Genomic DNA, 27,712 nt, shown 5'->3' with positions numbered 1-27,712 from the left:
TACGCGTTAAGTAGAAAACAAAAATTGCGAGGTGCCAGAACCTCGCGTCTGACTGTCGCAAATAAGCTTAAATTTAGTCAATATACGGCAGTTGTAGGCTCGAGCCGCATACGGGCTCGCAGAGCCGAATCAAGCTTCGAGTTATCTACGATCCATTGGAAATAATGTAAAGTAAATCATGAACTCTGCTCTGCTCTCTGCAGCCCGGTTACAATCTCCCGTCCGTCAGTGAACTACTGAACTTTCCCCACGTTTTTACAGAACGTTTTTAATAACATCTTCTGTGTTGAAGTCAGGAAAATTACACTTAATACTTGCATTACATTACATTAAAAAATTAATTTATAAAAATTACTAGATACATTTCGAAATTAATGTTTGTAGAAAACTATAATAATCATTGTCAAAACTATCACTCATTTTAAGAAAGTAATAAAAAATAATTTCTGTAGTAAATCAACTGAAACAATAGTAATTAAGCAAAAAACTTATTAAATTAGTTTATAATTTAACAAGTTTAATGTTACATTTTAGGGACGGTAAAATAATTTTCAAGAATGTTTTCTTTCAATTTATTCCTTCTTTATATAGTTAAAACCTCTTTAAAGTACGTTCGTATCTACTTCTTATTATATGTAATATAAACCTAAATGAATATCGATATTTAACCTTAATACGATTATTACCCTTAATACGGTATTTAATAAAAGAGAAACTTAATTTTTTATTTTATAGTTAACTAAGTATTTTGTGATGTTGTCCTAATCGAGGTTTTAGAACGGGTTCCCCTTGATCCACGCAGACAAAAATCGGGCAGTTTCTTATTTTATTCCCTGAATAGCATCAATCCATTTCTAACGCCATTTATATAACGGATTAGTATACACGATTCAGAAGAAAAGATTACTATAAAGATATTGTAAGCGATTAAATAATCTCCACAAGACTAAAGTGTTATAATACATCACTTCTGAAAAAATTTATAAGATAGCAGATATTTGAAAACCATTTGTCCATCGTTAAGTGAATTTTCAGTATTTTCATACATCAGCTATTTTAATCTGCGATGCTGTTTTTAGTTAATCGTTAAAAATCGAAATATCTTAGATTATAAGGAGATAATCATTTATCTACCAGTCTCCATACAACAGATGAAGAAAACAGCTGATAATAGACCGTAAATATTAAATACAATTTTATTAGTTATATTATATAGAATAAGTCGACAACAAAGTTGTTATACTTTCCCGGCACTGATTATATAATCTTATGTGGTGTAAAAATAATGATAGATGAAAAAATTACTTAAAATTTATTTTTTGGGATACGGGTAATTTACGATGAAGTTTTATTATAAAATTATCATATGTTTAAATAAACCAAAAAAAAAGATTCAAATAATCTATTTACTGTAGATATTATTGTAGATTTTTCTACGTTTACTATGTTAATTGGAAGAAATTAAAAAAAAAACAAAATCTATTGAAAAATACACAACATACAAAGAGTACTTTTTTCCTATTTAGCTTCCGGTAATTACCGTTCAGATATTAACTTCAGAGGATGAAATGTATGAGTGTAAGTGAAGTGTTGTCTTGTACAGTCTCAGTTCGATCATTTCTGAGATGTGTGGTTAATTGAAACCCAACCACCAAAAGAACATCGGTATCCACGATCTAGTACTCAAATCCGTGTAAAAATAACTGCCTTTACTAGGACTTGAACGCTGGAACTCTCGACTTCCAAATCAGCTGATTTGTGAAGACGCGTTCACCACTAGACCAACACGGTGGGTTTAACATATAAAAAGTTACCTAAGATTTCCTTTTTGGGAGTGGGGATGAATTACGCTGAAATTTTATTATAATATTATTATTAAAAATTCATTATTTCAATTTTTAATAATAAAGATAAACCAAAAAAAAGTTTTAAAATATTAAAAAAGTCATAATTTTTTAATTTTGATCTGCTCCCCCAGCATCCGATACTACTCGCCAAGTCTTTTTTTTTAGATATTTGGGTTACTTGCACTACTTTGGGCCAATGATCGTGGCAGTTGAACCCGTAATCTCAAAGAAATAAAAAATAATAAAAACTTGCACTGCTACTGTACCTAAGAAGATAACAAAATTTGTTTAAAAATATGCGATAAATGAAAAGATAGTTTCGATTTTTAGGGACGGAGAAATTTGAGGCAAAACGTTTTTAAAAATGGTAAGATAAGGATGCACACAAGTACTAAGCTTAATATATAATGGAGTTATGAAAAACTTTGAGAAAATTGACACCAAATCGCTGTGTACCCCAATGCGTTTAGATATTTACCCCAAAACTGTAACGACAAATCGCCCCGTATACACGAGTCTCTGTGCCAAATTTCATCAAAATCGGTTTATCCAGTCAAACGTTATTAAGCTTCAAATACGCCAACATACGTACAAACATCCTATGACCATTATTCCTCTTTTTTTTGAATCCTGGAATTTCAACAAAACGTTTTTTTGGGATCCTGGGTCGTGAAACTTTAAGAAATGCAAAAAAAAATACAAAATAAAATTACAAAAATATATTTGATTATATATAAAAAAATTATTTTTTAAAAAAGGTTTATTTACTTAATATTAATATTAACATAAATAAAAAAAGGAAAAAAATTAGAAAAACCTTCTAAAAAGTAAAAAATAAAATATATAAATATCTAATAAATAACCAATAAATAAAAAATAAATAAATGTAATAATTATTAAATTTTAAACTTAAAAGTAATGAAAATTTTTGTTAAATAAAAGCGTGGCGCAAAATTTTTACAATTTATTTAAAACAACACAACATTTATTTTTACAACAATTAATCTTCATTTTCATTTTCAATAACGACGCGAGGAGGCGGAAAGGTCTTCTGGAACCTCTCCAGTTGAGACTGACTAGCTACAAGTGACAATCTGGGAAAATTCACCCACTCGCTTTCTTTGTACGTGTTCTCACATAGTTAAAGTTCATCTTCGAATTCTGCTTGTAATCTAAACCAAATTGAACGCACTCTTTCCGCTAAAAGTTTAATTTTTAATAATTATAAATTTTTATTTAACGAATTCATAATTATGATGACAATTATAATATTGATAATAATTAATAATTTTTCAGATTACCGTCAAAATGTAATAACTTTGTGCAAGATTTCTAAATTTAATTTTTATTTTTAATCTTATTAACCCTTCATCTCGGTGCAAATTTGAACCATCAAGGAATTAAAACTTGAGTTATTTTATTACAGATAAATAAAGTATATACATATACTAAACAACCTCATTAAACATAAAATATATTTTAAAATATAGCAAGTCTATAAATACTTATTCGAAAACATTGTTATAAAAACTGCGCCACGCTTTTATTTAACTAAATTTTCATTACTTTTAATTTTAAAATTTAATAATTATTACATTTATTGGTTATTTGTTAGATATTTATATAATTTATTTTTTTCCTTTTCAGTGCATTTTTATATTTTTTAATATATTATATTTTTTTGTTCAAATTTTCAATTTGATTTAATTCTTATTTTTTACTTATTAGAGGGTTTTTCTAATTTACTTCCTTTTTTTATTAATGTTAATATTAGTAATAGTTACATAAAAGCTTTTTTAAAAAATAATATTTTATATGTAATCAAATATATTTTTGTAATTTTTTTAGACTACAAAAACGTAAAAATTCTTCTTTTTATACAACGAAGTTACATACGTGTACCAAATTTAAATCATTTTCATACGATAATTCATGAGAATGAAAATGTTCAACTAGTGCATGAATTTAGCGTAGGGGTATTGCATGGGGTGGGTCATATCAAATTCCGACACCGTAGTGCTGTATTGTCATCGAAGTTACATAAGTGTACCAAATTTCATTGATATTCATACGATAGATCAAAAGATATAGCAGTTGCAAGATTTAATTATACCTAAAGCGAGTTAAATAAAAGCTTCTAAAAAATCCATACCCCATTTTCTGACCGGTTACCATACATTCCTTCTTGCAGCATAGCGGCCAGGAAAGTAATATAAACGTGCATGTTTAAAGTGTAGAAGGAAATAAGGACTATCGATACAATATTTCAAACTATGTAAAAAATATTTAATACCGGATAAACAGATCTAATTAAAATTTTATTTATATAATTGAATTTTTTTCATTAATTACACTAATCGGTAGTAATCTAAGTTACGAAAAATTTACTTACAATTCGTTTGTAAGACTTGTCTTTAAATCCGTAAACGTCTTCATTGAAAAGTTTTACAATATGTATTAACATGAAAATAAGCACATTTTTTAAACAAAATACAACATAACATATTATTAAAAAAAAAAATTATAGTTTACGCATTCAACTGTATAAAAGCGAAACAAAAAAAATATATATATAAACATTCACTAAATATTAAAAATATACTAATGCAAAACATAACATTTCATTCCAATCACTAACTAGATATGATTGTATTAGGTTGTCAAGGAACAGACTGAATAAGAACAACATTTTTTCCAGGAAAGTAAGAAAGCCATCATGTTTACCTTAATAGCTACTACACACACGCGCATGCACATAAAAATCTTACCTGACATAAGTAACACTAGAACCAGGCCTATAAATATTAACAGAGAAATGACAGTCATATGATGAGTTAAGAAAAGGGTTTAAATAAATATTGTAGAATTTAAATAAAAGTAAAAAATTTCTAACCTTCCAACAGGTATAATTTATGTAGCGTAATTATACAATGTTCTGTAAGATAGCAAATTTATAATCGAACAATGCCCAAGTATGACATCGTTATTTATTATGAGAAATATCTAAAACATGATTCTCCCGCTTTGACTTTTATAAATTTTTCTATACATCATTTTTTAATCTATACTTAATCGTGAAGAAACAAACATAAATGAAGAAATAGTTTGATGAAATTTAATCATTATCGTAATCCGTTTATTTATTATTATTTTAATTAAAAATAAAACAAACTATTAAGTCCGTTTCTGTGATTTTTTTAGCATCGTATAGCTTTTACAGACCGGCAAATTAAAAAAAAAAGTTATTTCTTTCATCTTGCAGTAATCGATCTTAGGATTGCAACAGTCTTCTTACTCCAGGCGGTTCTGTCGTGTGCTAATCTCTTTGTTTCCACGTACGTTTTACACCCGACATCCTCTACGGTCTGTTCAATTTACCCGTCTCGGTGTACCTCTTGCCCATCAACTGTGCCCTCTATTATCGTTTGCGAAAAACTGTTTTGTCGTAGTACTCATCCTACCCGCGTGTTTCGCTGTTTCTTTAATAAACTTTGTAAACGCGGCACCTCATCCTACGTAAGACTTCTTCACCGGTTATTAACTTTTACTAAAATCGGAAGATACGATCGAATCGAAATAAAAAAAATTTAATTTCAACACGTTTTCATAAAAAATAAATTATTTTAGTAAAAGATCGACGTACATTATTTTTCTAATCGAACTCTAATCTATTAAGAAGGCATCCTTACACCGTTTTTCGGTTTATTATAATTTTTTTTTTGCTCGATGATATTGCCACGTAAGCTTGAAGCTTGCGCGTGGCATACGGAAGTGGCATTTTGTTACGAATAAAAAATGCCACGTCTGGCCGGGATTCTAACCCGGAACCTTCGGATGAAAAGCCTAGACACTACCGCTCTGAAATGGATCTCCCTGATCGGTGACGCTTGTACCTCGGATCTTTTAAATTTTATTTTTTTGTAAAACGTAAATGAAGTATAAATTGATTCGTTTATATTTTTTGTGTAACGCAGGTCTAAAGGCAGGAATGTTTTCAGAATACAGTGATTAAAAACAATTATAAAACTCATTTTTAATTTAAAAAGTTTTAAGCGATTTATAAGTGTAGGATATAAAATAGTGTGATTTTAAATAACAATATCTTTAAAGGAGTTATATGAAATTTAAATATCCCTAACAGCCTACTGAACACAGTTAATACATTTTACTCGAAGCAACACGACGCGTACTCGAACGAAATAGGATTTGGCCGGTACTCATACCTGCTGTACTAGTACTTTCTTCACTACTGCTTAGGATTTACGTAATAAAAATGCAGGTCGTAATAAAAATGTTTTGGTTCAAAACGAAGGCATTTAAACGAATCGAACTAATGATTTATTCGACATTTATAAAACCGGAGTATTATTTTAACTAAACTAATCAAAAATCTAGTATTACACGAATTTTAAGATACGAAAAATTACGTGTAATTTTTTTCTAAGCGAAATTTGCGCATAAAAGAAATCACAGACGCAGAAATTAAGACAATTAGCTTGTTTGCAACATACGAAGCAATATTACCGTTTATTCAACGTATTTATTGGAGATAGAAAAAATGAATACATTTATTAAATAGTACCACATACAGCATTTTAAATCGGATAAAACTAAAAGAATAAACTTCATTAGTACTAGTACATTTTTCTTTCGAATATTCTAAACATTATGGAATTACAGTTTGCGCTAACAAGACGTAAAGGTCAGCGATCCTAATGTACCGTACGTTAACTTTTCACCTCTAATTGATCTAACTACAACTAAATTACAAAGAATAACGTCAAGTTTGCCCTTTAATGTATTATACTATGACACATAAAATAAAAAAATAAAAAATTATTGAATAAAAAAAAACTATTTAATCTATAAAGAAGTATGTATATTTTCTTTACCCTATTCAAAAAAATATTTATTAACTCGCTCCGCTTTTATACCGTATCTTAAAGCGGGAAAGAGTTTCTCTATGTATTCTTATGTATACTGTAATTTATCTTTGAAAGGATTAGGTCAATGCCCCGAAAATTGCAGGATTGGTTGCCAAAAAAAACTCTGGACAAATGCCACTTTTACAGTAAATCATCGATAACGGTGCTTCTTTGTAACCCTTCTGATTTTAAAGTACACGGTTATTTAATTTATTAAAGCTGAAAATTAATATAAAAATAATCAACCCGTATATAATTCTCGCAGATTCCGTGATCGATCATTTTATATATATATATATATATATATATATATATATATATTTTTATTCCGGTCGTAAAATTTTACAGGATATGATTATTAAAAAATTAAAGTAATCGTTAGAATCAAACGATGAACCCAAAAGGAGTAATCGAAAAGCCAAATTAAATTTATTTAATTTGGCTTTTACAAATAATTTGGCATTTATTTTAATTTGGCATTTTACAAACAAAGGTATGTAGGCCGCTGAACAGTGACAGAGACGTTTTTAATTTCTCCGTCGCTAACGAAAATATATTTTCTGATCTTATGATGTACTTTTGCGTACACGTACGCTGAATAAATGTATTATAAATTCAGTAACAGGATAAAAATTGGTTTTAATTAAAAAGAAATCTTATTTATACATTTTGTAATAATTATCGGGTTTTTTAAAATTATTTTAATGTTAAGTTCACTAGTAATACACGTACAGAAAAATATCCTATTTAAAGATTTTATACTGTCAACCTGTGCAGACAGTTATGAAGTTAATATAAAAAATTCATTTAGTCGACGATGAAATATATAACTACGCCGAGATGTTTAATCGGAGAAAGTAGAACGTTACAGAAATAATATTACAATAAAAACAAGAAAAATCTAAAAGGAATTTACTTCAGAAAATGGAAAGACAAGATTTATCGTGAAATTGAAAACGTGCTTTCCAATAAATTACATAAAGTATTTTTTTAAATCTAATTCCAGTCCGTAGATTTCAAACTTTTTTTCTTACTTATTTGATAAAAGTGAACAAGTCAATTGTGTATACATTTCACTTATCTGTGGTCGTGAATGTCTGTGTGTGTGTATATATATATATATATATATATATACACACGTCATATACTTGTAAGTTTTTTTTATACATATTGTAACAGGAAATAATAAAACTTAACAACTAAAGAGCAAAATTAATAAGACGATCAGAATGTTAAAAAAAAAATATATACGGGTAAATACAAAAATAAGCTGTAAAAACTTTGTGGTGGAATATATAATTCAGATAAGCTCCAATTTAATAGGATTTTGAATACTTACTACTCATCGATGATTATTAGAAGTAATTTTTGTAGGCAAGACTAAATTGTTAGGTTAATCAGTACCAGTGATTTAAATTTGTATTATAGCGTTATACGCAACTGAGTTAGCAGCATCGAATAGTTCCATAATAAATAAATATATACTCGTGTGTGTGTGTGTGTGTGTTTATACTTTGAATGCAAACTATTGGTGAAGTGTCTTGACATATTTGTGCTGGTGCGTTTTCTGTAGATTCCAAGCCCTTAGTGCACCAAACGTTATTTTTCAGAAGCATTAATCATGTTGATCGTCAACCTGTCGATTGCGTGGTTCAATTTATGATTTCTTTTTTAAGAGTAAAAAACATTTGCTAATTTGAAATTCAACGACAACGGTTAAAGTGTATGGAAAATTTGGACGAACGAGACAAACGTTTATAAATTGTATTAATTATGCAACAAATGTAGATGAAATGTACACGATGAAACTAGATCTAGACCCTTTTTGTCACTGTCGAGAAATAATAAAAGCTACTGTTGATGCACGTATTCGACAAACAGTTTAACCGATCAAATTTAGACGATTACTGTTAATGTTTCTCGTTTTGTTATTTACGAAACTTCATTTCACTCTAAGAAGATTTATGCGAGGTAGATCCCAAGAATATTTACAACAAAGCACAAACATAAGAGACTGGATTCTTCCCCACCATTCCTTGATCGCTAAAAGGGGATGGATTCTTGGATGGCTAATGAAGGAAAATGAGACATGGGAATGAAAACGGGGCACGACTGCTCTCCAGAAATTAAACGAAAATATCTTTAATGCCACCAGTGGTGGCTCGTAGCTAACATCATTAGGAGTGCTGCTCCAGAAAATGTTTTTTTGGGCCTTTTTTAAGGCCATGGTTGAAGTTTTCTGTAAAATAAAAGAACCGAAAAAAATGAATCAAATAGAATAGCTGGAAGCAGGATAATAATTAAATTCTGCACTTTATCACATTCAAGAATACGGTACAGCGTATTCGGTTTAACCGAATAAATAATGAAATGTCAATACATATAATATTTTTTTGTATTTGATAATAACTTAATAAAATGTCCGCTTAAAAACACTATAGTACAACGGTGCTTAATTTAAATTTCTATTAACCAGAAACAAATACATAATTAGTTTTTACTAATTAACTTCTCTTTCGCTCTATTGGTGTGTTTTTGGACAGATTTGGCAATCAAACAGCCCTTGCTTTCCGCCATCTTCTGGTCACTACTGAAAAAACAACTAAACCGCTTTCATATTCCTTCCACTGACTAAACTAGAAAGGGAACGAATAAGGAACATTCCATACACACGCGGAGTAAAAGAAAAACTACCTTCCACCAGTACAACAGGATCGGCACTGCGGAAGCGACAGTGTTCTCTTCCCCTCGCAGCCTTGCGTGCAGCTTCCTATGTTCGCATGCGTACAAGAGACAAACACCACGCCGCTGGTACTGTGAAACGCACAGTTCCATACAAAGATTTTTGTATGTTTTTCATAAACTGAAGGATGGCTACTGATATTAAGCTTAAGAATTATATATTGTACGAGTACAAAGAAAGAATAAAAAAAAAAGGATTCATTGTATTAAATGTTTTCGATAAACATGACTATACGCGAGCAGCTTCTGAATGTCACCACTTAAATCTATGAGCGAATCCAAGAAGTTCAAACGGGTACCTTCCCGTTTGAACAATGTAACTCGTTTGAATAATGAAAAGCAAGGTAATAACATTTTTGAGCGGAATGGTGTTCTTTTAATCGATAATATGCCACGAGAAGAAAGTATCAAACCAGAAATATATTGTGAAACTTTAAAAACTTTATGACCCGCTATACGGAACCGTAGAAGCGGTCTACTTTTCTAGGGAACGTGTCTAGAAAAAATAGAAAAAATAAAAAGAAAATAGTCAAAATAGTCAGACTAGTTCCAAAAGTTTCGAAGAAAAGCATCGGACCATCTTCCGTAACAATCTTTTTTCATTTTCTGTTTAGCCTCCGAAACCACAGTAAAGTATTACTTCAGAAGATGAATGAGGATGATATGTATGAATGTAAATGAAGTGTAGTCGCAGGTCGACCGTTCCTGAGATGTGTGGTTGATTGAAACCCGACCGCCAAAGAACACCGGCATCCACGATTTAGTATTCAAATCCGTACAAAAGTAACTGCCATTACTAGGATTTGAACCTTAGAACTCTCGACTTCGAAATCAGCCGATTTGCGATGACGAGTTCACCGCTAAACCGACCCGGTGGTGTCTGTAACGATCTGGCACTACTTGTCTTTTACATTTTCCCGAAAATAAGGAACCTAAAAACGAAAAAGGCATTCAAAATAGCAAAACATAAACGACCTCAATTTTGCTAAAGTATCGAAGCTCGAAGATTTTTAGGCCAATTTTTTATTTTCAATTCCTTTAAAATGATTGTTATAATCCTACACGTTTATTTAAAACTGTTGAGTTCCTCTCCTGGGGGATTGGGTGGTGAAGTGTTTCATACCGAAAAATAGATCGTCTCTGGGTAGTAGCAAGTGCTAAATTTCATTCTTCCGAATGATACATATTTTTATATATGTATATATATAAAATTTTAAAAAATTGAGTGCGCGCGCGCGCACGTTATCGAGCATAATATGATACAATTATGAAGACTTAGCTATAGAAGGTACATTTATTTCTAAACAAAAATAAAAAGATATCGTAACTTGCATTGCAAAAAAGCAAAAGATTCTTATTTAAATTTAAAAAAAAAATTACAGGCGCACTTTGTAAAATATATTTAACGTGAACACGACAGTTAATTAAACTTAATCGCACCACAAAATGCAATTAATGTCAAAAGTAAAATAAGAATTTATAGTACGTAGTATAGCATTATTTGTATTAAACAATTAAAGGTTACAATAAATACGTAAAAGGTAACAGATTAAGTTACACCGGTAATGATACTTTAAAAGTACTACACGTAAACGTTATCCAGCTGAGATTATAATGACTCTACAACGGCGAAAATAGAGTTTAGTAAGAACTGTATTATTTACACAGGAAATAACATGTCATAAAACAAAGTGAATATTTCCAAAATAGGAAACGCAAAAAAGAACTGAATGTATTCTGAAAATATTTACTTTTTATAAACATTATAAATATAACTACACAAAATATTATTTCACATTCTAAACACGATTAAATAGAAAGTAAGTGTAAACAAACGAGACTTGCTCTCATCGGATACGATCAAATGACCTTCTGATTGTGTAGCGCGATCCAAACGAAAAATTCCCCTACCGTGCACAAAACAAGACTACTAGTATAAATAATAAAAATATAAAACCGCTTACCAACAGATCTTTTATGCGTTCAACCTCTTTCGGAAACGAATTTCATCTTCAGGAAAATAACATTTTTTATATTCTTAAAAAAAACTAAAACTTCATTGTCATAAGTAAAATTGTTATGTAAAGTGCATAAAATATATAACAGTGGTCGTCATGTGTTTAAAATTGTGTCGACTTAACATACGTAAGCAAGTACTAAACAATAACTATAGCGTGAGTTGACCATACTGTTTCCATCCCATTTTACCATAACGGTAGAGACATTCATAATGATATGACGACCACTGTTATATATTTTACATCTTTACATAACAATTTTACTTATAACAAGAAAGTTTTATTTTTTTTTAAGATTATAAAAAAATTTAAATTCCTGAAGATTGAATTCGTTTCCGAAAGCGCTTAAACGCATAAAAGATCTGTTGATAAATGGGTTTTAGGTTTTAATTATTTATTGTATAATCATACCAACGGGCCAAGGTGGATAAAATTATTATAAGACTACTGATTTTTAATAATGAGATTTCATAACACGTCACAAAATTTTAAGTATAAATTAAACTATTTACGACATGCATCTCGTAATATTTAAGATTATCATTACATATTACAAAAAATTTAAAGTACTTTTCACAACCCACTCGAAAAAAAATAGTTGTAGAATCCAATAACGGATGGTACTCACTATTTTCACTACGTGTAGGTACACTTTGAATCTGAATGTACGATGAATGTACCTTCGTACAGTCTTGATTGTTATCGTGTAAAATCGTTTTATCATTTCTTTTCGACGTCTTTCATTAATTTGCAAGCACTGAAATTTCGTTTAGCTTTTTTTACTTTTACTTTTTCAAAGTTGAATTATTCGTGCCGTACAATTTTTTTTTTTTAATTTAAATCGCACGAATTACATAATTTAACGAAGTAATAAATTCAGCAGCTGTTTATATATTAAACGGCTAGATAGTGACCTGATGTTTTTAATAAGAATACAGAATGCGAATCAAGAAAGTAACATCCTACCCAATGGGCATTTGTATGTGTGTCTGTTAACGTGTAAAGATGCTTCAAGTGCTGTCGCTTTGGCCACAGGACCAAATTCTGTAAGCATGCGTCAATCTACGCGCATTGTGGCATGGAAGGTCACAAGCGTGACGACTGTCCGCAGAAAGCCGAGGCTCTGTCGTGCGTGAACTGTAAATTGCGCAAAAAATGCAGACACTCGGTCAACAGTAAGGACTGTGGTTGTTATTTACGTGAGGAATAATTGTATTTCAATTTCCTAGATAATTAAATTAGGAATACTTCGTTGAATGCTTGATGTCTGTATACGTAAGGTTAGGTGAGTAGGTGTTGTGAGTCTTGGGGTTAGTTTTTGTAGCACCCATCTACTAGTGAGGGTGACCTACCAGGTCAGGCGGTTTTTAAGATTTCTTCGTAATACGAAATTGTTTGTCCCATCTTTGATGCAGAAGGCTGTTGATTTTTAAGTTTAATGCTATCGCCAAATCGCTTCTTTGGCACAGTTAGGTGATGAATTGTGTGGGCACTTTTTATGGGCTGTCGACCCTGTTCGGAGGGACGCTTTTGCATTGACAGAGGATTGACCCAAACCTTAAGTAGAGTTGACTTCAGTCTTTGACTGTAGTGATAGGGGGCCTCGTAGAGTATTACTCTTCTGCGGTTTCTATCGCTGTGATGTTAAATAATGTTTACTTGGTTAGCTTACTTTACCTCATACTCTGCGCTAGTGGTTGCGAGTTTATATTAGTGGTAATACCCCGGGTGGCTAGGATGCCGCCCGGACAGTTGATTGGCCGAAGGTAGGCGTGCTTGGTACTCCGGTTAGAGTAATTCAAGTATCAATGGGGGTCGTGCTCAGGAGTTGGGACTTCCACTCTCCCGGGTCCGATTATCTGATTATTTAGCGTGGCAATTCTTGGGTTGAACTGGATGCACTGGTCAAGGGCAAATAAGGGAACCGTAGTTGCAATCAACTTTGAAGTTCGTTTTAGCGAGCCTCAAAGTTGGAGCTAAAGTGGGAGAATACAGGTAATAATCAGCTCCCGAACGGATCAGACCTGAGGTCCTGTGGGACATATATATTTTTGGTGTTTGCACTCCAATCAATAACTTATAGTTTTTGCTATCGTAGCAAATTAAGGTAAAATACTGAAATAAAACCGTATCTGTAAAGTGGGCACATGCGTTGATTAGATGGCAATAAAGTTAGACGCGTGGTCTTCGTGCTTCCGCGCGTTTAGTAGAGTAGTTCCTAAGGTCTACGTGATAGAGCTAACAAGATGTCCGATACCTTCAGAGAAGGCTAAGAAATGGAGGAATTTACTGGCTTCCGAGGCTTTTACATCAGTGGCATTAGACCGAGCCCGGTTGATGACTGAGCAACAATGTAATCAGTTGGAGGGCAAGAAGACGGCCTCCGATAAAGCCAATAATGGTTTGGAACGGGGGGGGGGGTGTGTGTGACAACCGGACATGTCACAAGGCGGTTTTTCTTCTCAATCGGAGTGAATTGAGATGTGTGTGTGTGTGCGTGTGCGCGCGCGCGGTGCGTATTCATCCTCCTTAGGTTAGCACCGCAATGTACCGATCACTAGCGGAAAATCTCGATTCGTTAGTATAAATTTCTAGAGTTAAATTTTAATTTAACATTCTTTGTGTCAATGTTTATCATTCAAAAAAAATATTTTTACACAAGAGGTAATCAATTTTGGACACCTAATAATCCCATTCCGCCCTCCAGGCCAATCCGCCCGGAGGGCGTGCCTACGGCATGCCCTTGCAGTTAGTATATTATTAAAACGAGTTAAAAATTCAGATTTTGGAATTCTTCACCGAAGAGATATGCGCCCTTTAAAAACATGTTTTTCTCTTTTAAAAAATATGCTTCGAAAGAAGTTCGGTATTTAAGTCTTACGATTATTTTACATAATATTTATCCTACGTCCTAAAATCAATAAGTTTTTACTTTTCTGGCTATATATGAGGGTCGTTTAATAATTAAAACAGACAAATAGCGAGAAAACAATTTAATAGAACAAACTGAAACCGGCAGACGTTCAAATTGGTATCCCTGACGTACAAAATATCAGGTGTTCAAAAAGAACGGAACAGGTCGAAAACGCCGCATAAAAATGGCTCAGACACCAAAAGTGAACAATTCTTACTAGAACACAGTACTACAATAAAAGAAAGACGGGATAAATAACTAAATGTAGCGGAGGTTTATATCGAAAAGAATTTTTAGCTTTCATTGTCATTGAATAAATAATAGACCTAATCTATCATCTAGTCATTTGTATAATTATCGAACGACTCTGGTAGCTTACTTTGTAAAAGAATGTACCTTAAATCGAGTCAAAATTTTCATATCGGGATTATGAAACCTCTAACCAAAAAACAAATTTTAGCATCGAAAAGAATCCAGAAGGATTTATGTACCGACATACATAACATATATATGTCAGCCTTATTTTCCCTTGATATTTTTGAACTGGATCGATCGATTTTGAAGAAATTTGTCAGGTTGATTTCTGTACATTCTAATTTCGGTCACAATCAGTCACGGCGGCCGGGAGATAGGAATTTCACGGGTTTCGTATTTCAAAATTGTACTGAAATCGTGAGTACATTTTTTCACACATTTAATTCCCTTTAGGTAGGCAAGATAACTGTTGATGTTCGGTCTTATCCGAATTCCGACGAAGTGGCGGGGGCAAAAAACGTGTTTAATTTTTCCGTGGACTTGCTTTAACCGATAAGGATTACTTTAATGTTCCACTTAATTCTCCCCGTAAGCAGTAGTAGTCTGCGTAGGGTGAAGCCCTCCAGAGTCGCGTAACTTTCCCGGCTTTTTTATTATTAGTCCAATAGAATTCTTTACATCAGTAACGTATTAGCTATTAATGAGGGAGTCGTAACGATAAAGAACGTTATTACTGTTTAATATGCAACACGAGAATTGGACGGAGATAATATCAGTAACCGATAAGCCGTGACTAAGCGGTACGGCATTAAGTTTATTTTTCATTAATTTTTAATTTTTTAGGGGATTCTCGAGCCCCTGAGTTAAAAGACTGAGTCCCGGAAGAGCCGTCCCTCCGGGGGTGTCCCCGTTAGAGGCGAAACACAAAGGACCGAGTTCCGGTTGCTGGGCGATGGAGGCCGGGAACTGCATAGCCGGGCCCGGCATTTCCCTTGTCTGGCGACTAGAGGCAATGGCACCTCCTGGAACCGTGTTGATGCTGAACTGAGGGTCTGGTTCCGGGCGGTAGAGAGGAAAAAAATTAACCGATAACTTGAGAAAACAATTTTTTTGAATTTTTTCAAAATCTGAACGATCGGCTAATCTTAATAGAAAAAACTTAACGGTATATTGAAAGTTAAAATTCGTCTTACTTGTACATGAGAAGTATAAAATAATTCACAAAACAACTTTAGAAACAAAAATTGTATGAAAACAGGGATAGCGGTAGTACAATATTGTATTACTGAAAATCGGGATCGTGTTAGATCATCATAAGGTTTATAAACTGAGTGCATAATCAGCAGGATTAGCATTACAATGGATATTCATCGTCCGCAAACAACACGTGCTTCTTAGGACATCCGGCAATAAAAATCAACTGAAATCATACCTATTATCTTCACTCGATAAAAAAAACATATAATACGCAAAGCTTAATTACTACTTACTAATCAGAATTCCTATTCATTCGAACGTGAAAAAAGAGGATGAATCAATATTGTTTTGATCTCTTGTTTCTCGTCACGTTCCATCCTTTATGATGTTACAAGTTACCTCAGCTCAAACGTATCAAAGAAAGTATACGAAGTTTTAATAATTTCAGGGTGTTAGAAGAGCAACCTCGTTTAGGATTATTTAATACCCAGACTTCAAACATGTTACTCCGACACGTGTATTATAATAAATAATTGACGAGTATTGTAGTATTTATCTATTAAAGCGAAGTAAGTAAATAATAATCTAACGAGTGTAAAGTTTAGTGGAGTTTCTGTTTGAAATGTAGTACAGGTTTTATAAATAATTTTAACAAATGTTTCAAAAAATCAGAAACTCAGGCAAGCCTATCCGTCTATTCAAAATGAGAGTCGCTGAGGGAATATTTTTTGAAGTTCAGGGAAACTTTCATACATTTTGGTGTCTAATCAAAGCGAAACGTATACCTATTTATTCTCGGCAAATAAAAGATATTTAATTAGAAAATGTATTATTTTTTTAATTAATATTGCTAATTACGACGACCGGTACTGAAATATCAATATACACCCTGTACTGCTTATAATAACCTAAAGGAAATTATTTATCAAAGCTTCAGCCTTTGGCATTTTTTCACTTCATCATATCATTTTTGCCAGGATTTTGCTTTCAAAAATGTCAAAGTGGAGGCCATTAGAATTTTTTAACATCTCTGTTAATATTAGCTTCTGAACACAACTATATAAAGAGACGTCTTTTCCGTATGTTCCCGACAACCGCGAAAACCTATCGTTATGAAATTTTGACTAACTTTTTTACGATTTTCGGAAAATATAACAAGGTTCAAACCTACCGGATCTCGCAAATAAAAAACCATACAAATAAATAACCTAAAATGTATATCTATATCGATATAATCCGTTTATATCGATCGTTATCTACGTCGATATCGACGTCGTCAGACGATTATTATGTGATTTACTAAACTTAATGTTATTTTATAACAGATCGATTTGTATTATTATCGTAATAACGTAAAAACAAATCAGTTTGATAATAAAATTAAAGGGAATAAAGATTACTAAATATTTAACAACGTTTTAAAGGCTTGAAGAATATTGAATTTCGGTATCGATATCGTAATATCGACACATCTTCAGAAAGTTATTATGTTTTACTAAATTAAATGTCACGTCTAATCTGGCGGCGACCCTTCCTTCTTTTTCCTGTTTAGTCTCCGGTATTTACCTTTCAGATAATACTTCAGAGGATGATATGTATGAGTTTAATGAAGTGCAGTTTTGTACAGTCTCAGTTCGACCATTCCTGAGATGAGTGGTTAATTGAAACCCAACCACCAAAGAACACCGGTATCTACGGTATTCAAGTCCGTTTAAAAACAACAGACTTTACTAGGACTTGAACGCTGAAACTCTCGACTTCCAAATCAGCTGATTTGGAAAGACATGTTCACCACTAGACCAACCCGATGGTAATGTGGCGGCGACCCCCCTCTTTTTTCCTGTTTAGTCTCCGGTAACTACCGTTTAGATAATTCTTCAGAGGATGAATGAGGATGATATGTATGAGTGTAAATGAAGTGTAGTCTTGTACATTCTCAGTTCGACCATTCCTGAGATGTGTGGTTAATTGAAACCCAACCACCAAAGAACACCGGTATCCACGATCTAGTATTCAAATCCGTGTAAAAATAACTGGCTTTACTACTACTTGAACGCTGTAACTCTCGACTTTCCAAATCAGCTGATTTGGGAAGACGCGTTAACCACTAGACCAACCCGATGGGTTGTGTGGCGGCGACCCGCGAGAACTCATCTTCACGCGAGTAAAATAACACTCTGTAGATTTTTATATCTTGAACTTAAGTTCCATCAGAGTAAGCCATTCACACGATCAGTATAAATTTGACTTTCAATTTAATATGAATATTTTCGTAACGCCTAAGTCGGCGATACAAAGAAGTTGACGATAGGAAGAAGACTTCTAACACTACTAGAATTTACTTTTTTAGAGAACCTACGCCAGAACGTTCCCAAAGACTTGAATATCAACGTATTCGCTCGGCTCAAAATCGAGTTCAACCTTCGAGAAATATGTGGGGTCTCAAATCGGCTTTTGTTTATCACTTTGAAATCGACAATCTGAATTTGAAAAATATTCAAACGTGTTAAAAAAAAAATATAACCGATGTGATGAAAAAAAAAAACATGACGATGAAATTTCTGGATTTGCTGCGCCGGGTAAAAAGTAGTTCTTGATATTGAACGAATTCAATATCGTCTTGATTTCATTAAAAATTTTATTTTGGCAATATCCTTTATCTAAATATTTTATTTTTTCTTATAAGCAGTAAACAGAGGTAACTTTAAAATCAACAGTCCGCAGATAATTACTAAAAGTTTTTTAATTTTCGATTTTTCAATTTCCAATTTTATTGAAGTTTCACTCTCAAATATCGCGGGCGAAGCGATGACTCCCTTAAGATCTGCAAACACCTCAGCTCAAAATTTTGCATTCTCTTTTTGGGACAGATACTCCAAAATAATATTTAACCGATTCAGAAACAAAGGCTGCAACAGGAATATCACTACCGGTTGTACAGATCCAAACCATTCGAATCAATATGTTATCCGGCAAAATTAAGAACACTATTACAAATAAAAACCGGTAAGAAAAATTATAATAAGTTCAGTACAGCGGTTATTAAATGAAATTTAGATGTTTTCTTAAATAAGAGTACAAAAGATCCCGAATTCGATTCGTGGAATCGGTTTGCTATTGTTTAACTATTGTTACTAAAAAAAAAATATATACGCAAACTTGAAAGTAATCATAGCAGAGTAATAAAAATTAATTGGTAGACTACTGGGAAAATGCCATTTCAAAACATTATGAAAAAAAATGGAAAATCGTAAAAGGATTTAAAAATAACAATTTTTATGGAAAAAAAATAAATGAATGTTATTAATAATAATAATAACATCGAAAAAGTATGCGGTAACTAGACTGTATATATATGAAAAACATGTCTAAACAACCATCGTAAAATTTACTGCAACATCAATATAATATCTGGGTCAGAAATTATAAATTTTTATTAATATATCGATAAATCTAAATTACATTGGGGAATGAAAGAGCGTCTTATAAATATTTAAAATGTAATATAAATATGCAAAAATATATTATCGTGAAATTATTAATACGTTCTACAACAGTTATCTTCGTTCTAATGCACGGCAGTCTACATATATCTACTTTGGAAGCGATCCAAAGTACATTAAGGTGAATAAAGAGCACGTTAAATTTATTTCCATCGTAAGTTTCCAACATATAAATATAAACATTATTTACGTCAAATTATCGAAGATAAATCTTATTACATCCTTAAATACACAATAAAATAGCGACTATACCCGGCTTCACCCGAACGTGCCTATTCTAAAACCCAATAATCTACCGTTCCTTCTCGGAGCTGTGATTTTGAGATCGAAAAACCAATAGACTGTTGAGATCCAGTTACATTTTTTAATACTTTTCGGTAGCTAAACCGACTTTAAAGAAACGAACAGCTTTTAAACAAAAATTGGTTTGGAGATTACCGATTAAGAACGTTTGAAATAATTTTCTACTAGATATTTATAGCAAATTAAGTAAATTAACTTTACTTTTGTTTTTAAATCCATCAGAAATAGAAAAACCTCCCCTTTCCGCGAATACGCTGCCTCATCCCCGGTTTTAAAATATATTTTTAAGTTTGATGGTTGTTATTCAAAAATTTTAATTTTATATTAAAAAAATATTTACGTAAAATAAAATACTGGGATTACGTTTCACTAATGAATGCAATCCTAAAAATATCATACAGGGAATGAACGATGGAGTATAACAGATATTTACGACGGTACTCGTAACGTACATGAAGCACCAAGGGCTGTGAGCGGGGTTATATAAGTGTTTAGTACACCTCGCCGACCGTTAGGTCCATCTAAATTATTATAAGCCCGCGCCGACCTTTATTAATACGTTCAAAGGTTCACATCTTAATTTATAGATAATATCTTATACTAGTATATTTTAATGTATTGTAAATTTTTATCGCTTATTCAAGTATTGTTATTTTTACAATTAATTACTTTCTGTTTGTTTTTTTATCACGATTCGTTTATCTACAGTCGAACTGCGATATAAAAAAAATAATTACTCGTGTACGGTTTTTTTAAAATGAATTTTTGAGTAAAATGTAGCTGTTCCATCTAAAATCTAATTAAACAGTTTAGTATTTGTACGAATTTGTTTTTAATTCACGATTTATGTAAACTAACTATTTAAGATAATAATTTAACGAACGAAAAATTAGCTGCGTTACAATACAAATGAATAATGATTTTTCTATTACCTAACAAAATAAAATATTAAGATAAAAATTTAACTCCTCATTATGTTTTGTTGTAACGTTATTTCTAAATTAACTTAATAATATCTTTTTAAAATAACATATACTACCAGGGTAGTTTACGGTTTGATTTTACACAGAGGTTAATGTCCTTGAACTCCTCTCTAAAGCTCGAAAACGGCCGCAATGCAGCATAAAAACTAAGATAAATCGATATGAACGTTACATTAACATAAACGTTTACGAACAAGCATTCATATTAAATTTTTATAATAAAATTACATATTTTAAAAAAAACATCGAACAATATTTATTTCATCGACACTAATCTTTGAAATAAAAACACGAAAATATTAACGATGTACTAAAGACTCGATGCAGACGAATGTCGCATGTTTTTAGATAATGTAAATACCGCATCAAATCGTGACATTCTATTTCGATATTTCGTTTAACCGAATTAAACGTGTTGCATGACCGTCCGTAAAATTTCTGACACGAAAACCTACGTAACAAAAATTTAAGAAATAAAATATAACCAGATGTACACAGGCTAAATAATTTAATTAAAAACGAATAATTTACAGCAGGATCTCGTTTTCTCGTTATCAGTAGAACATGAGTAAAAGAATCTGTGTTCTATGGATGCCAAGTAGCACCTCAAAAAAAAAACCAGAGGGAATTTTTCGAAATATCGTTATTATAACTAAACGTATAATGCGCATACAATAATTACCCCTGTGAACAATAATAGCACTGATAAACAAAGTTTTTGTTTCCTAACATGCGATACATGATTTTAATCTGTTTTTTGAAGCTGAAAAGGAATACGAACTCAGAATCTTTCTATCACCCAGCATTTTTGAAAAAGTTTTAAATTTGTATTAAAGGATTTTTTCATTTTTCAACGTATAGTTAGCATTTTAAGCTCCTACATTGTATTTTGTTACCTCATTTTTTTATTGTTTAACTTTGTTAACATAATTTGTAAGCTATAAATAAACAATACTAGACAAACATTAAATCATATCGTAGTTACATATTATGACATCATATTTAATACAGAAGCACTGGATTTAGGAATGAATTAATTTTGTTCAGTCTTACTGCCGTTTTAAGTTTGCTAACAGTGCAATGACATAATGCCTCGAAAATGTGTAAATGATGTGGATGCCTTTTATTATATATGTGGTGAGTTTACCGTAAAATCAAATAGAAAAAACATTACAGCTTTAATTAAAAAAGGAAATCATTTGTACTTTCAGTGTAAAATTGATGATCAGGATAAGACGTGGGTTCCTCATACAGTAAGCACTAATTGTTCTGTATATTTAAGTGGATGGCTGAAAGCTACACGATAGGCTTTTCCATTTGGTGTACCTATGATTGGCGTGATCCAAAAGATCATGTAACAGATTGTTACTTTTGTTTAACAAGTGTGTCTGGAATTTCTAAAAATTCTAAACGTACTATAAAATATCCTTCATTGCAATCTGCAATCAGTCCTGTACCTCGCAGTGAAATTACTCCAGTTCTTGAGCCACCTGTGAATGTATGTTTCGAAAGCAGCGATACTGAAGACAACAATGATTTTGATTTTGAATTATCTTACGATAAGACACATCTTATATCACAAGGTGAATTAAATGACTCGGTTAGGGATTTAAATTTATCAAAAAATCAAGCTGAACTGTTAGGATCAAGACTGGAAGGTTGAAATTTACTTCAAAAAATACAAAGACTTCGGGCTTTCCAAGCCGACAAAAAGAACTTTCTTAGTACTTTATTGATGAAAATAATTTGGTTTATTGCACAAATATTGATGAGCTTACGTTTCACTTAGGACAAGTTCATAATCCTGAGGACTGGCGCCTTTTCATAGATAGATTGGTCCAAGTGTTGTTTAAAAGTGGTTCTATTACACAAAGATAACAAATATCCTTCGATACCAATCGCTTATGGCATTAATTTGAAAAAGACATACGATGTGATGAAAGACGTTTTGAAAAAATAAATTATAAAAAACACCTGGAACATAAGCGGTAATTTGAAAATTATAGCTATTTTTCTATGCAGTTAGGCTATATTAAGTACATGTGTTTTCTTTGCGAATGGGACAGCCGAGCTAGGGGTAAACATTATATTACTAAAGAGTGGAAGAAACCAAATAGGAAAAATATTATTCATGAGCCCTTAGTTGAACCCAAAAAAAAAAATATTTTTACTCCCTCTCCATATGAACCTAGGACCAATGCAAAAATGTTGTAAAAGCAATGAAGGATAGTCCCGGATTTTTGTACATCAGAAAAAAATTTCCGAATGTAAGTGAAGGAAAAATTAAAGAATTATATGTTGGTCCTCAAATAAGAGAGTCGGTCAAAGATAATGTATTTAACTCAGTGTTAAATAACGTAGAAAGTGCAGCTTGGGCTTCATTTATAGACGTTTGTAAACATTTTTTCGGCAAACTTAAATCCGACAATTACCACGATATTGTTAATCAACAACTTCTTACTTCATACAGAGATATGGGATGTAATATGACTTTGAAAATACATTTCCTCCACTCACATATACATTTTTTCCCGAACATCCCCCAAGGCGTAAGTGATGAACACGGTGATCGCCAAGACATTTCCACCAAGACATTTCGGTGATGGAAAGCCGCTATAAAGCGAAATGTTATACTAACATGCTGGAATTACTGTTGTAAATTAATTCGGGATGTGCCTGAGGCTATACATAAAAGAAAAGCATCAGCAAAATCATTCTAACACAGGTATGGCCATGCAAAACTATAAATTTTACAGATTTTAACTACATATTCCGTTAATTTTTTTGAAGCGTAATTTATTTAAAACTAATGATGATAGAAAAATTGTACTTACATTTCTGTAATGTACGCAAAAAAGCGATTTAAGAAATGGTGTCACACTTAGAGAAACATTACAAAACGTTCTTCTGTCGATTTTCCCGGCTATTAATATTAAATATTTTTTAGACAAAAAAAACGATGATATATATATTTTTTAGTGAGGAGTAAATTTTAAGAAAACCTTTTCTCTCAAGAAAATACAACAAAAAATATATTTTTCAATTTTAAGAAGGGGAGCTGATTTATGAAGACTTTTTAAAATTTATTTACGCATTGTAACGGATTCGCTTTAATAGATTTTTCTCTAAAATACTCTGAAGAGTTTTACGCGAATTTCCCAATCCTTAACGAATTTTTAGAAAAAATTAATACGATCGACGTCACACATGTAGAAATATGTGAGCCGAAATAGAAGAAAATCCGTTAGGTTGATCCTGAGATATAAGGCCGAGCGCCACGTATACGAACGTACATATACGTATAAATGTTTTTATTTGTATTATTTGGTCTAGATCAGTCTTTCTCAAAGTGGGCGATAACGCCCCCTTGGGGGCATTTGAAACCTAGAGGGTGGCGTTAAGGAGCCCAGAAAAAATGGGGGGGGGGCGTTGATGTGGGTTAGGGGGGCGATGTATAATTTGTAATATCATTTACTTTATATAGTATTTTAAATTTCACTAAAATTAAAACCCACCTACTACACAATAACGAATAATTAGTTTATATTTCTACCCTGTATGATGTTATAAAAACTTAAAATACTTAACATAGATTTCGTAGGATAGCCCGCACACCGTACACAATCAAGTTGTAACAAGTTTCTGCGGATAAAGGAACATGATCGATGATAGTTAAAAAATTAGAGCAATTTTACCTTAATTACAATGCACCACAAATTATTTTAAACACTAGGAAAAAAACTACCATGCAGTTTTAAAATATTATACATACGTAAACTAACACAAATTGAGTTTTCTTTACTGTCTTTCTTATTTTTAACATTGTTTTTGACACAGAATTGCGCGAAAACCTCATCACATCAAACAATGATATCGCATACCTGACAGACCTTTATACATCGCTTAATGATATGAATCTCCAACTTCAAGGCGATGACTTGAACTTAATAAAAACAAACAATGTCGTCGCTGCTTTCGTAGCCAAGCTGCTCTTACACAAGAAGAATATCGGCAGACGTGAGTTCCATAATTTTCCCAATTTATCAGTATCCTGCATCAACGACGACTTGCTCGTCCACTGCCAACATTTGGAAAATCTTCACAGTGATTTCATTGAAAGATTCCAGGACATTTTGAAATTAGAAATACCAGACCGGGTGTTAGATCCTTTTTCAAATGTCAACATAGCAATATCACCCTAGTTGGAAGAAGAACTTATAGAACTGACAACGAACGAGGAAATAAAAATCAAATACAAAAATGGCTACCAACAATTTTGGCTACAAAAGTCAATTCCGCAGTTGCACCCTGGATTGTGGTCTATCGTTGAACGATTTTTGATAGCATTCCCATCGTCATATTTGTGTGAACGTGGATTTAGCGCTGTGACAACGCTGCTTACTAAAAAGAGAAATCATTTACAAGTTACCAAACGCGGCGACTTACGACTGTTTTTGAGTAAAATCTAACCTGATATCAACAAACTTATTAAATATCATCAAATTCATCAATCTCATTAGATTAGTATAAAAACGTAAACCGATTACATATTTATCTTGTTTCTTTTAATTTGATTAAAATATATTATTTTATTATAAAGTTGGGTTTTATTTGCTCTCACTGGTAAAAATTTCTAGTTTAGAATGTAAGTTTAAACATCAGAACCGACTAATATAACTAAATTAATTAAAGTAATGAAATTGTGGTTTTTAAGTTTTAGGGGTGTATAAAAAATGGGGGGCGCTGAAAAATAATTGATTTTCAAAGGGGGCGGTAAAAGAAATAAGTTTGATAATCACTGGTCTAGATAAACTAGTCGGACCGTAAAACGTAAATATTTGCAAAAAACAGCCCATACTCCATTTTTGACACGATTACCATACTTCCCCCTTTAATATAGTTATTCTAATCTATGTTCGCCGGGAAAGAAAAACGTTACGTAATAACAATTTGAAAAAAGACAGTTTTTCCCTTTTTTAACTTTAATCTGTTTAGCGAAGCTAGTTTAGTTCAATCTACTTTAATAAATACAGTGTAGGCTACTCAAATCTGTAACGACACTGTTACACACCGAGTTACGTCGATAAAGTTAAACCGACAAATTCACTTCCTAAAAAGATTAGATAAAAATTATTACATCAAAACTACAAGCCGGCCTACCTGGCGCGAGTGGTATCGTCTCGGCCTTTATCCGGAGGTCCCGCATTCAAATCTCGGTCAGACATGGCATTTTCACACACGCTACAAATCGTTCATCTCCTCCTCTAAAGCAATACCTAACGGTGGTAAATGCTACCGCCAAAGTAATATATTTTATCTTCGTTTAGAAAAAAATGAACCTATAACAAGCAAATACAATTAATAAATATTAAGTAAACATTTTTGCAACGTTCAATTAATGTTTTTTAAACGATTTTTTAATCATATTTGATTACAATTTATAATTTTAGAGCGCAAACTTTATTGTAAACTAAATTTTTACCTTTATATAAATAAAAATATAATCTTACAAACTTGCCTAAACTTGATTTCTAATTACAAAAGATTACAATATGTTGAAAAAATATTATAACCATATATTTTAAAGGAGTAAGGATGCAGGAAGATCATTGTTACGTTTTCACCCCCTCATGCCGACGGGTGCTGAAACCTAGCGGTGGCTAGGATGCCCACGGCAAACTACGGTTACCAGACCATCACGCCACTCTACGTCACAAGCTGCTCCCTCGAGCACTGTACTTAGCGTCTTCTACTAGTCTGCACTCATACCTGACCCAAGGCGGTCGTGTCCGGATGGACTCTCTCAATTCTTGTTCGGTGAACATTACTTTAAGTTTTATTTAGTTTATGTTTGCTATCTTTAACGTTAAGTTATAAGTTACAAGTGTTATGTTACAAAGTTATTTTAGACCGCCAAGACGGCGTACAAATAAACAATCCTTCAGTAATCAACAAGGCATTGTCTTCATTCATTACCTATGAACACATACAGTTCACCCTCGCTCTAAAATCTACCGCAACGCTGTTAACCAAAGGCGTCCCGTCGACGTCGCAACAATCGTAATTAAATTATTTACAAATAAATCAGCATCATTAACTAAATGTTTATCTAAAGACGTAAAAAATTACGATTATTCCGTACTAGTTTAAAAACCAGAAAGTAAATTATAACAACACAGGAAACTTAACAAAAAAAGGAAATAGAAAAGATTTAACAAAAAAAAAAGAAGAGTACACCAATTTTTTTCCTTTAAAATTTGATTAAATCGTAATTTCGAATAATTACATTTAAGAAAAAACCTTAAATTAAGTTGTTTTGTTAAAACATGTATGAAACAAATATTTTCATATACAGACTAACGGTTTGTCCAGAACTAAAGTCAGGCTAATAAATTTTGTTTAGACTTTATTGTTTAACATATGAAGAAAGCACCAAGATTGTATCCCAAAAAAAGGTTTTTCAAACATAGAAGACAACCTTTCGTTTGGTTATTTTCTGATGAATTAAATGAACCACAATAGAGTGATTAGCCGTTTCCCCCAAAAATATTATCGATTAAGAACTTGAAAATGCATTAATTGTAAACGCTGTAGATTAGAAGAGAATACAAGTGACACTAACATATAAAACCATTGCCGGTTTTGAAAACCGAATTAGATTCCGATACTACAAACAGTTTTACCGCACATTTACATTTTGTCAATATAACATATATTACACTAAAAAAAAAAAATAAATAAAATAAATACCAAAACGATTATTTTTCTACGCAGAATTATTTTATTTACTTCCTGTATGTGTAGTCGTAAATTTATTACGAGGAATACGTATTGGATAATTCGTTATACAAGATTAAATGATTTCTTCCAAAGATTCAACATTACATCCAATTTTTTTCAAAATAATTTCTTAAGTTTACTGAAAATATTTTTACGTAGGACTTTTGTTATATTTAACATATCAATTTGTTTACCGTTGTTGGTCTAAATTGCAATCGATTATCATGAATAGGTTAGATAATTCT

The 27,712-nt window shown here is 32.0% G+C and overlaps 1 protein-coding gene across 2 annotated transcripts in view; it reads right to left on the bottom strand.

Moving 5' to 3' along the window:
* SNF4Agamma (SNF4/AMP-activated protein kinase gamma subunit) overlaps window positions 1-27,712 on the bottom strand; it is a 1,283,477-nt gene that overhangs the window by 868,168 nt on the left and 387,597 nt on the right. The gene's annotated exons all lie outside the window — the stretch shown is intronic.

Source organism: Lycorma delicatula, chromosome 2 (assembly GCF_047948215.1).
Source record: "Lycorma delicatula isolate Av1 chromosome 2, ASM4794821v1, whole genome shotgun sequence".
In the NCBI taxonomy this organism is placed as follows: Eukaryota; Metazoa; Arthropoda; class Insecta; order Hemiptera; family Fulgoridae; genus Lycorma; species Lycorma delicatula.
The sequence above is the reverse complement of the archived record's forward strand: the minus strand, read 5'-3'. Positions and strand labels throughout refer to the sequence as shown.